This window comes from Schistocerca serialis, chromosome 6, assembly GCF_023864345.2.
Source record: "Schistocerca serialis cubense isolate TAMUIC-IGC-003099 chromosome 6, iqSchSeri2.2, whole genome shotgun sequence".
Classification (NCBI taxonomy): Eukaryota; Metazoa; Arthropoda; class Insecta; order Orthoptera; family Acrididae; genus Schistocerca; species Schistocerca serialis.
This window is the reverse complement of record NC_064643.1, coordinates 618,992,205-619,002,628: the sequence shown is the minus strand read 5'-3', so window position 1 is coordinate 619,002,628 and position 10,424 is coordinate 618,992,205. Positions and strand designations below refer to the sequence as shown.

The following is a 10,424-nucleotide window of genomic DNA, read 5'->3' as shown; positions in this document are numbered from 1 at the left end:
TTCCATGCCTGCTAATCCAGCCCATGACGTTTTTTTCGACGCCTCCTTTGATGTAGGGTATGCAGGTCGCCCCCTTCTCCCTACTACCACTGGGAGTCCGCTTCCATCAACTGCTCCATTCTCTTTACTTCCGCTCTCCTAAAACCTTGTTGACAACTTGGGGTACAGCACCGCCTTGGCTCCGTCCCCGGATCTGCCTGCTCCGTGACCTTTGTCGATTTCCCAAGGATGGTACCCCTTCACTTGTTTATCGTCGGGCATTTGCTGCTCTATGTGCACAAATGAAGGAAGCCACATTTATTTACACTGATGTCTCGAAAACATCGTTAGGTGTAGGGAGTGCCTATATTGTTGGCGACACCCCACATCAATTTCGGCTTCCCGACCAGTGTTCGGTTTATACTGCGGAGCTTTGCGTTGTTCTCCAGGCTGTCCACTACATCCGCCGCCATCAGCGGATACAGTACGTAATCTGCTCAGATTCTCTCAGCTCTATCCTAAGTCTCCAAGCTCTTTACCCTGTGCACCCTCTGGTCCACAGGATTCAGGACTGTCTGCGCTTGCTCCACTTGGGGGGCGTCTCAGTGGCGTTCCTCTGGCTCCCGGGACACGCTGGTATCTGTGGAAATGAGGTGGCCGATATTGCAGCCTTTGCTGTCTCTCTTCTTCGGCCAGCTATCCAATCGATTGCCTTCGCCGATCTACGGAGCGTTTTATGTCGTCGTGTTGTTCATTTATGGCACGCACATTGGTCGACACTTCCCCATAACAAATTGCGGGACGTGAAAGCTCTTCTTTGTGCTTGGACCTCTTCCTCCCGAACGCGTCGCCGGGTGGAGGTAATTTTAACTAGACTCCGGATAGGGCACGGTCTTTTTAGCCATCGACATCTTTTAAGCGGCGATCCTCCCCCACTCTGTCCCCACTGCTCTCAGCTGTGGACGGTAAGACACATTTTGAGTGCCCCTATTTTAACCCGTTATGCTCCCGTCTACAGCTATCGCCTGATATATCGTCGATTTTAGCAGATGACACGCGCTCAGCCGATCACGTTCTCGAGTTTATTCGTGCCAGTGAAATCACGTCAGTCATTTGAAGCTTTTTTTGGGGACAACCAACCACTTTCTGTAGTGGATTTTTAAGCCTTCCTTCTGCTTTTAGTTTCTCAAATTTTATGACTTTCGTTCCCATTGCTGCTGGTTTCCATTTTCGGTTTTTTACTGTTTCTTAAGTCACGGACCGGGCGCTAATGACCATAGCGGTTAGGCTCCCTGTCGATCAAAGCTTCTTCTGCCACCCAATCCACAGCTCTTCGTGCCTGTTGTCGTCTTCGCAATACCCATATCACTCCTCACCAATCTCTGAATATGGTCCAGGGAATAATTTTTTGAAGAGACCTCATCCTGCTAACTGATGAGGCACTCCGGGCCAATCTGGAGCAGTGTGGCATTCATTTTAAGAGACGTGTGCAGAAGGGTCGCAAAGACAACTGCACAACTACTGGTGCCTTCATTAGGGCTTTCGAGTGGGTACTCTTCCAGAGGTAAAGGTTATTTGCTACAGATGTGATGTGAAACCGTACGTCGCTCCACCTATACGTTGTTTTTGGTGCTTCCATTTTGGGCATATGTCTTACCACTGTACGGCGGACCCTTTGTGTGCAGACTGGCCACCCATTCCATGAGGAAGCCCCCTTGGGTTGCGCCACCTGTGTGTGTGTGTGTGTGTGTGTGTGTGTGTGTGTGTGTGTGTGTGTGTTTTGAGCTAACAGCCACTCAGCTCGCTCGCCAGCTGGCCCAGCTTACAAGAGAGAGAAGAAATCAAAGAATGCATGTCCCTGGATCGCCTGTCTTAAGCTGAGGCTCGCCAAAAATACGTGACACCCAATCCAATGTCACTACCTTCAACTTTTGCCTGTCCTTAACCCAGCCTCATCCCACTCTCCCCTCCCCTCCCCTGCAGTTACCTCGGCATTGTACATAGATTTTTGCACCTGGTGCAGCTCCCACTCGGTAGCGTCTGATGAGTTCCAGCACCAAGGCGCCATCAGATGGGCCTCTGCGTGGGTCACCACCCATGGCTTCCGGTTTTCTCCCTCCAAAACGCGGGTTATGTATTTTTGTCGTCGATCCACAGTACACCCATATCCAGAACTTTATTTAGGCAACCAGTTCGTTGATGATGATGTAGCACAGTCCCGTTTCTTGGGCTTTATTTTTGACAACAAGATGACATGGCTGCCCCACATTCGCCACCTAAAAACTACATATGTGCGGAAGCTTAATGCTGTGTGTCCAGATCATTCCTCTCTTCTCCATATTTACTGTACACTGGTCTTATCCAGACTAGATTATGGTAGTCAGGTTTATGGCTCAGCATCTCCTTCCACTTAGAAACTCGTTTACCCTGTCCATCATTGTGGGGTGCACCTCGCTATTGGTGCCTTTCACACTAGTCCTGTTGATAGTCCCCAAACAGAAGTGCGGATTCCCCCTCTACACATCCGATGGGTCCAACTCCTTGTTTCATACGCAACTGCTATTCGCCAATTCCGTGTCCATCCTGTGTACCCTGTGCTCTTCGCCATTGAGATGTCTCCTAGAGAATTGGCATGCGTCTCACTTCCCTCCACTAACTAGAATGCACCCTGGGTCTTTCCCCCATACTCCCCCCCCCCCCACATTCCCTCCCCTTGGATGGTGCCTGAACCACGGATTAGGACAGATCTATTCCTGGGTCCTAAGGTCTGTGTCACTCCTGTGGTTTTCCAGCGCCTTGTCTGTGCCACCCTAGCAGAGTTCCAGGGTGGCACCATCTTTTACACTGATGATTCTAAGACTATTGATGAATGGAATACTCTAATGTCTCCTGGCTTCAAGCACCATTTATTGCTGGGGTCATGTAGTGTGTCCACAGCAGAGCTTCTAGCCATTCACAGGGCCCTCCTTCCATTGTTTTAATTTGTTCAGGGTCCATGAGCAGCCTGCAGGCTACCGACTGATGCTACTCCATCACCCTTTAGTCTCTGCCACCCATGACCACCTCTCTGCCATTGAGTGTGCCGCATGTTCAGTCACCTTTCTCTGGGTCCTAAGTCATGTGTTCTGGGATGAACACATGCGGGAATGAATTGGCTGACCGTTTGGCTATAGAAGTAGATACTTACTCCCATTTCCTTTCATGATTCCAGCTGCGGATTTGCAGAAATACGTGAAATCTCTTTCCCTAACAGTAGAATGCCATCTGGAGCGCTACTGCCCATAGTGATAAACTCCGCACAATCAAGGAGTCCACTGCAGTTTGGTGCTCTTTCCGCTCCTTTCGGGAGGAGTCCACTGTTTACGCATTGGTCGTACCCGGCTCACCCACTGTTTCCTCCTACGTAACGACCCGCCCCAACTATGTTGTGGAGCCTGACTTAAGATATCTCGGCCCTTAGTTAAATATAGCCCTCCCGATTCCTTAAATTTAATATTAGCAAACGATCCACGAATGGTTGAACTGGTCCTGGGTTTCCTCCGTGAAGGTGTTTATTTCCAGATAAAAGATTCTCCTTTAGCCTTGGAGCAGGGGAAAGTTGGTTGTGTTTGGGGCTTCTTTTAAACTTCTGTCTGTGACCCCATGACCACCACCCCCCCCCCCCCCCTTTTCCAAGTTTTTAGATTTGGTCTCACCTTTTATGCTTTTACTGTGTGTGTTTAATGTTCCTCATTTATAATTTGACTCCCTTGACTGGATCCGTCCGCTTTTAGCAAACACTTTCTTCTGTAACTCACTTCGGAATCGCGGGACTGATGACCTCGCCGTTTGGACTCATAACCCCTCTCAATTAGTCAATCGGATGTAAATGGAACATTTGGTTCATCAAGAAAGCAATTGTCTGAACAATCACATCGACGATCGGATAACACCATCGAGAGTCTCATTGTAACAGATTACATCTCAAACTGAACCGCCTAGGTAAGAGGAAGCTAGAATTTAATCTGTGTCATGTCGCTTCTGTAATGATGTCACTGACTAGCTTATCTTCCCTGCAGCTTTTTGCTGCAAATACCATCGTTTTAATTAAGATTTCAGATATTATTTTGCACATAAAGTTTACTTGCACAATGGCCCAAAACCTCTCGTAATATCTCGTGCAAGTCGACAATGTATCTGATCACTTTATTCTATATTTTAATCATTTTTCTAATAAATTTCAGTATTCGTAATCTACGTAGAATTTTTCTGTTCATGTTTCAGGCTGACAGTATTTCATACTCATCACAGCTTCGTGCAGGACTGTTACCTCAGCCACCGAGCTGAGCACTGGTGACCACCGTTTGACCGCTTTTATCGTACGTTAGCTTAAAAGAGCACTCTTAAGTTGCTGTGCGTGTTAGGAAGAGACAGATTTAACCCCCTCGATAGCAAATAAAAGGGAAGTCTGTGGCACAAGCCCATGTCCGGGCTATTGACAGGAATGTACATACAGCCTTTCGGTGCCGTAGCGCTAGGAGGCGGAGTGTGGTTTGCACCCCCCCCCCCCTTTATACCCGCGGGAAAGATCACCGGGACTCAGTTGACAGCAGCCTGAGTGGACCTGAATCCATCCAGCAGGGACTGCCACGAGGAAAAATTCCCGCCCCTATCCTGAGTTGAAACTGGGACCTCCAAGTCCTCCACCCGCTAGACCACGATGGCCAAGAGCAATAAGTAAAGAAGATAGATATTTAAAATTACACAGAAAGCCAGTCAGCAAATGTTCTGAGAACACGAGAAAATTTTGGTTCTACGTAAAATCACTAAGGTAATCGAAGACTTTTGTCCAGTGCCTCGTTGATCAGGCTGGAGTGGCAATAGAATATAGCAAAAGGAAGGACTTCGTTTTAAATCTCGCGTTTAAGAAAGCATTCACACAGGAGGATTGTGCAAACATGCCCTCTTTTGACCGTCGTACAAACTCCTGTTCGTAGAATACGGTAATTGGCATCTCTGGCGTAAAGAAGCGACTGAGTTGAGACCAAGTGACGCCCCGGATCCGGATGGAATATCAGTACAGTTTTACAGAGTACTCTACGGCATCTCCGCTTACTTAGCTTGTATTTTTCACGAATCACTCGCTCAGTGCAAAGTCCGAAACGAATGTAAAGACGCACAGGTGACTTCAGTAAAAGAAAAGGAGTTTCCAGAATCAGACAATATAGTTAATATCGTTGCTGCATAAATCTTGAACATATTCTCAGTTCGAATATAGTCGATTTCCTTGAGACGGGAGAACCTGTCCAGAAATAAACCGATTTAGAAAGCATGGTTTTTGAGAAACTGCCCTTTTTCCACATGATTTCCTACGACCCTACTATGAAGGATAACAGGCAAATTCCACATTTTTAGATTTCCGTAAGGCCTTTGTCGTGGTGCCACACCACCAGCTGTTAACGAACGTACAGGCATTCGAAATAGATCCCACGTTTGTGAGTGGCTCGAACACTTATTAAGTAACGGAACCAAGTATATTGCCTCGACGGCTGATGTTCATTAAACGCAAGGGTATAGTCAGCAGTGCCACGCGGGAAGATTGACAGAACCATTGTTATTCCCTATATAAATGACGTGGTCAGGATGAGCTGTAGTCTGCGGCTGTTCGCTGATTATGCTGTGGTGTAAAGGGGTAAGTGGAAGTTGATTGATGTAAGTGGATACAAGATGACTTAGACAAAATTGCTATTTGGTGTGATAAATGGCAGCTCTGAATGTAGGCTAAATGTAAGTTAATGCAGATCAATATGGAAAAATAAACCGTAATGTTCGAATACGCTTTAGTGGTCTACTGCTTGACACAGTCACGTCATTTAAATATCGAGGTGTAACGTTGCATAGCGATATGAACTGTAACAAGCATATAAAGGCGGTAGTAAGGCGAATTGTAGACTTCGATTTATTGGGAGAATTTTAGGAATGTATGGCTAATCTGTAAGAGTTCGCATATACAACAATAATGGGTCCCTGTTGAGTACTGTTAAAATGTCTGGAATCACCATCAGGACAGATCAGAGAATGACATAGAAGGAATTCTGAGACTGACTGCTGGATTTGTTACCGCTAGGTTTGATCAACATTAGAGCATTATGGAGAAGACTGGTGAATTCGGGAGGGAATCGCTGGAGGGGAGAGGTCCTTTGATCACAATCTAAAAAAAAAAATTAGAGAATCGGCATTTGAAGCTGACTGAAGAACAATCCTACTGCCGCCAACGCACTCTTCGCGCAAGGACCACGAAGTTAAGAGAAACTGGGTCTCGTACGGAAGCAGATAGGCAATCGATTATCCCTTCCACTGTTTGGAAGTGGAAGAGGAAAGTAAATAACACTAGTATAACGTACCATGCGCAATCCATCAGATGTTAGCTTGCGCTGTATGTATGTAGATGCAGATGGATAACTCAGCCAAACTTCCTATAGCGAGTCACCTGGTGTATGTGGTACAATCTAATTAGACAGTGGTCGCTCAGATTGCCTTAACACTGTTCGGTGCATCACTTAACCTATTAATCAACAACTCTCTCTCCGTTCATATCTACAAACCAGTTACATACTAACAACTGGCTGATGAAAAGCCACCGGTAACTTAAGACGTCAGTGTATTTTCGACAGATAGACCCCGTCAACACTGGCTATGCAGTTGGACAAAATGCCGTATTCTGCATTTTTCTTTCGATCGTACTTGCAGAGTAGCAGTGTAGTTATACCATTTAGGTTAACCGATATGTCGGTGACATAAAAGCACAAACCGGTTGGTGCAAGAGCGAAACTGATCTTGAGTTGAGACTGTTTTGGGGAGTGCTGCAGGTGGTCTGCCTCGTAGGTGTGTCGCTGTTTACCGGCCTCTGTAACGCAACGGATAGCCAAAATTAAGTTACTGAAAACCATATACATTAGTAATCAGTAACTATAAAGTGTCACCTCCATTCTGTCTAGAAATGGGTATCAATGAGGTGAGAGGTTTGCTGTAGCTGAAGGGAAATGCATACTTTCACGTGTGCGTTTAATTTGATCTTGTGACATGGATCACTCAAGCTTACAAACTTTAACCATGGGTCATTACGCTCTCTCTACAGTGAACTATGATTGATATCGACCCTAGATGTTGGTACTATTTAGCAATAAATTATACAGAGCGATACTGACACATTTTACCATCCACAAATTGTACCATCGATGACTAATCAATGTTATCCTCCTTGGCTAGTCCCTTTAAGAAGTTAACGGGCTTCGGACGACCTGAACGTTCCCTGGCTATTGTATGAGGTGAAGTTGATTCGGGCAATGTGCAGCATAGTTCTGTGGCAGTAGTTCTAACTTAGATAACAGTGGACGCAGATTGACAAAGAATTCGCGGGCTTGGATCGTTAGTGCCCAGAGCAATAATGAGGTGCCGTTGTCACTGGCCGCAGCTTCTGTGATGTACGCGCGAAATACAGCATGTTCGTTTCTGGCCAGCATACAGGTACAGTGTTTGAAAGCTATACATGTTTCCCCGCTGCAGTGCGGAGTCTTATTTCTACAGTGCAATCAATAGGTGGTCACTCCTGACCCTCTCGCTAAAAGTAGATTGCTTGCACGTTTCCAGACTCATCCTTCTCACTCTCGTCCTCTACTGTGTCCACTTTGCGCCAGTTGATTGTTAGGGACTGGAAGCCCATGAACTAAAGATCCCACATGAAATGTTGTTTATTTGGACTGCTTCCTGGTTTTGGCTAACTGTCTAGGCATCTTCAGATAATAAAACTTCTTGATTGGTGTTGGTGCCATTAGGGCTTCACATGTCGTTAAACTTAATTAAAATGACAACGTCCATATGACATCATTAAAAGCAGCTTTTAATAACTCGTGACCAGTGTAAATGATCAATGGTCTTAAAGGCGTTATGCCGTTACAGCTTAGTAACTCAACCAGTATATATGTATTCAGCTCAATTTATTTGGTCACGAATGATGAGAAAGCTGCTTTTAGATATGTCCTGTACGGATACGGTCATTTTAAGAAAGCTGTTTACAATGTGTGAAGCCGTGATGGCGCCAGGACTAATCAAGAATGTTTTATGATCTGAAGATGGCTAGACTGTTAGCCAAAACTAGAGGCAACCCATTTAAAGAAAAATTCATGTGCCTAATTCACTTCATAGGTTTTCAGTCCCTGACATAAATTTAAAAAAACAAGTCGCTTATCTCCTGATTCACATGTCAACAAACCTGCCAATAACTTGACCTAACAGGCGTTCACTCTCACATTGTATCACACTTTCAAGACTGTTGCAAACGTTTGTTGAATGAATGAGATTTTCACTCTGCAGCGGAGTGTGCGCTGATATGAAACTTCCTGGCAGATTAAAACTGTGTGCCCGACCGAGACTCGAACTCGGGACCTTTGCCTTCCGCGGGCAAGTGCTCTACCAACTGAGCTACCGAAGCACGACTCACGTCCGGTACCCACAGCTTTACTTCTGCCAGTATCTCGTCTCCTACCTTCCAAACTTTACAGAAGCTCTTCTGCGAACCATGCAGAACTAGCACTCCTGAAAGAAAGGATATAGCGGAGACATGGCTTAGCCACAGCCTGGGGGATGTTTCCAGAATGAGATTTTCACTCTGCAGCGGAGTGTGCGCTGATATGAAACTTCCTGGCAGATTAAAACTGTGTGCCCGACCGAGACTCGAACTCGGGACCTTTGCCTTTCGCGGGCAAGTGCTCTACCAACTGAGCTACCGAAGCACGACTCACGTCCGGTACCCACAGCTTTACTTCTGCCAGTATCTCGTCTCCTACCTTCCAAACTTTACAGAAGCTCTTCTGCGAACCATGCAGAACTAGCACTCCTGAAAGAAAGGATATCCTTTCTTTCAGGAGTGCTAGTTCTGCATGGTTCGCAGAAGAGCTTCTGTAAAGTTTGGAAGGTAGGAGACGAGATACTGGCAGAAGTAAAGCTGTGGGTACCGGACGTGAGTCGTGCTTCGGTAGCTCAGTTGGTAGAGCACTTGCCCGCGAAAGGCAAAGGTCCCGAGTTCGAGTCTCGGTCGGGCACACAGTTTTAATCTGCCAGGAAGTTTCATATCAGCGCACACTCCGCTGCAGAGTGAAAATCTCATTCTGGAAACATCCCCCAGGCTGTGGCTTAGCCATGTCTCCGCTATATCCTTTCTTTCAGGAGTGCTAGTTCTGCATGGTTCGCAGAAGAGCTTCTGTAAAGTTTGGAAGGTAGGAGACGAGATACTGGCAGAAGTAAAGCTGTGGGTACCGGACGTGAGTCGTGCTTCGGTAGCTCAGTTGGTAGAGCACTTGCCCGCGAAAGGCAAAGGTCCCGAGTTCGAGTCTCGGTCGGGCACACAGTTTTAATCTGCCAGGAAGTTTCATATCAGCGCACACTCCGCTGCAGAGTGAAAATCTCATTCTGGAAACATCCCCCAGGCTGTGGCTTAGCCATGTCTCCGCTATATCCTTTCTTTCAGGAGTGCTAGTTCTGCATGGTTCGCAGAAGAGCTTCTGTAAAGTTTGGAAGGTAGGAGACGAGATACTGGCAGAAGTAAAGCTGTGGGTACCGGACGTGAGTCGTGCTTCGGTAGCTCAGTTGGTAGAGCACTTGCCCGCGAAAGGCAAAGGTCGCGAGTTCGAGTCTCGGTCGGGCACACAGTTTTAATCTGCCAGGAAGTTTCATATCAGCGCACACTCCGCTGCAGAGTGAAAATCTCATTCTGGAAACATCCCCAGGCTGTGGCTAAGCCATGTCTCCGCTATATCCTTTCTTTCAGGAGTGCTAGTTCTGCATGGTTCGCAGAAGAGCTTCTGTAAAGTTTGGAAGGTAGGAGACGAGATACTGGCAGAAGTAAAGCTGTGGGTACCGGACGTGAGTCGTGCTTCGGTAGCTCAGTTGGTAGAGCACTTGCCCGCGAAAGGCAAAGGTCCCGAGTTCGAGTCTCGGTCGGGCACACAGTTTTAATCTGCCAGGAAGTTTGTTGAATGGCTTGTGGACGGTATAATCTCAAAAAATCCTAAAGTGTGAAAATAGGGACTTGTATTACGGGATCTGGGAACTGAGCCCATTTTGTAACTACTGGGTTGAACGAATACAGCGGACGGAATAGGATCTCAAGGCAGTTAATGTTAATTCCATACCGAAGCTACATAGAAGAAAGACCGATTGGGGCATTTGCAGAGATGAAACAACGGAAATAAAACTGTGCCAGACTGGGACTCGAACTGAGGATCTTAGCCTTCCGCAGGCAAGTGTTGTAGCGAATGAACTATGCAGGTAAGACTGAAGACAGCTTTCCTTTACCTTGCAGCTACCAAAACAGTTCAGCGCATACATGGGACTCCAAACTATGGGGGAAGTAACTTGCTTTAGCGCTGTTGCAAATAGAGACGGACCACCTTGCCACATTTCTTGCC

At 46.6% G+C, this 10,424-nt stretch overlaps 1 non-coding gene across 1 annotated transcript; it reads right to left on the bottom strand.

Moving 5' to 3' along the window:
- Positions 1–8,375: 8,375 nt before the first annotated feature.
- On the bottom strand, positions 8,376–8,450 carry Trnap-cgg (transfer RNA proline (anticodon CGG)). The gene has a single exon. It is a non-coding gene; the product is annotated as a tRNA-Pro (tRNA).
- Between the last annotated feature and the right edge of the window lie 1,974 nt (positions 8,451–10,424).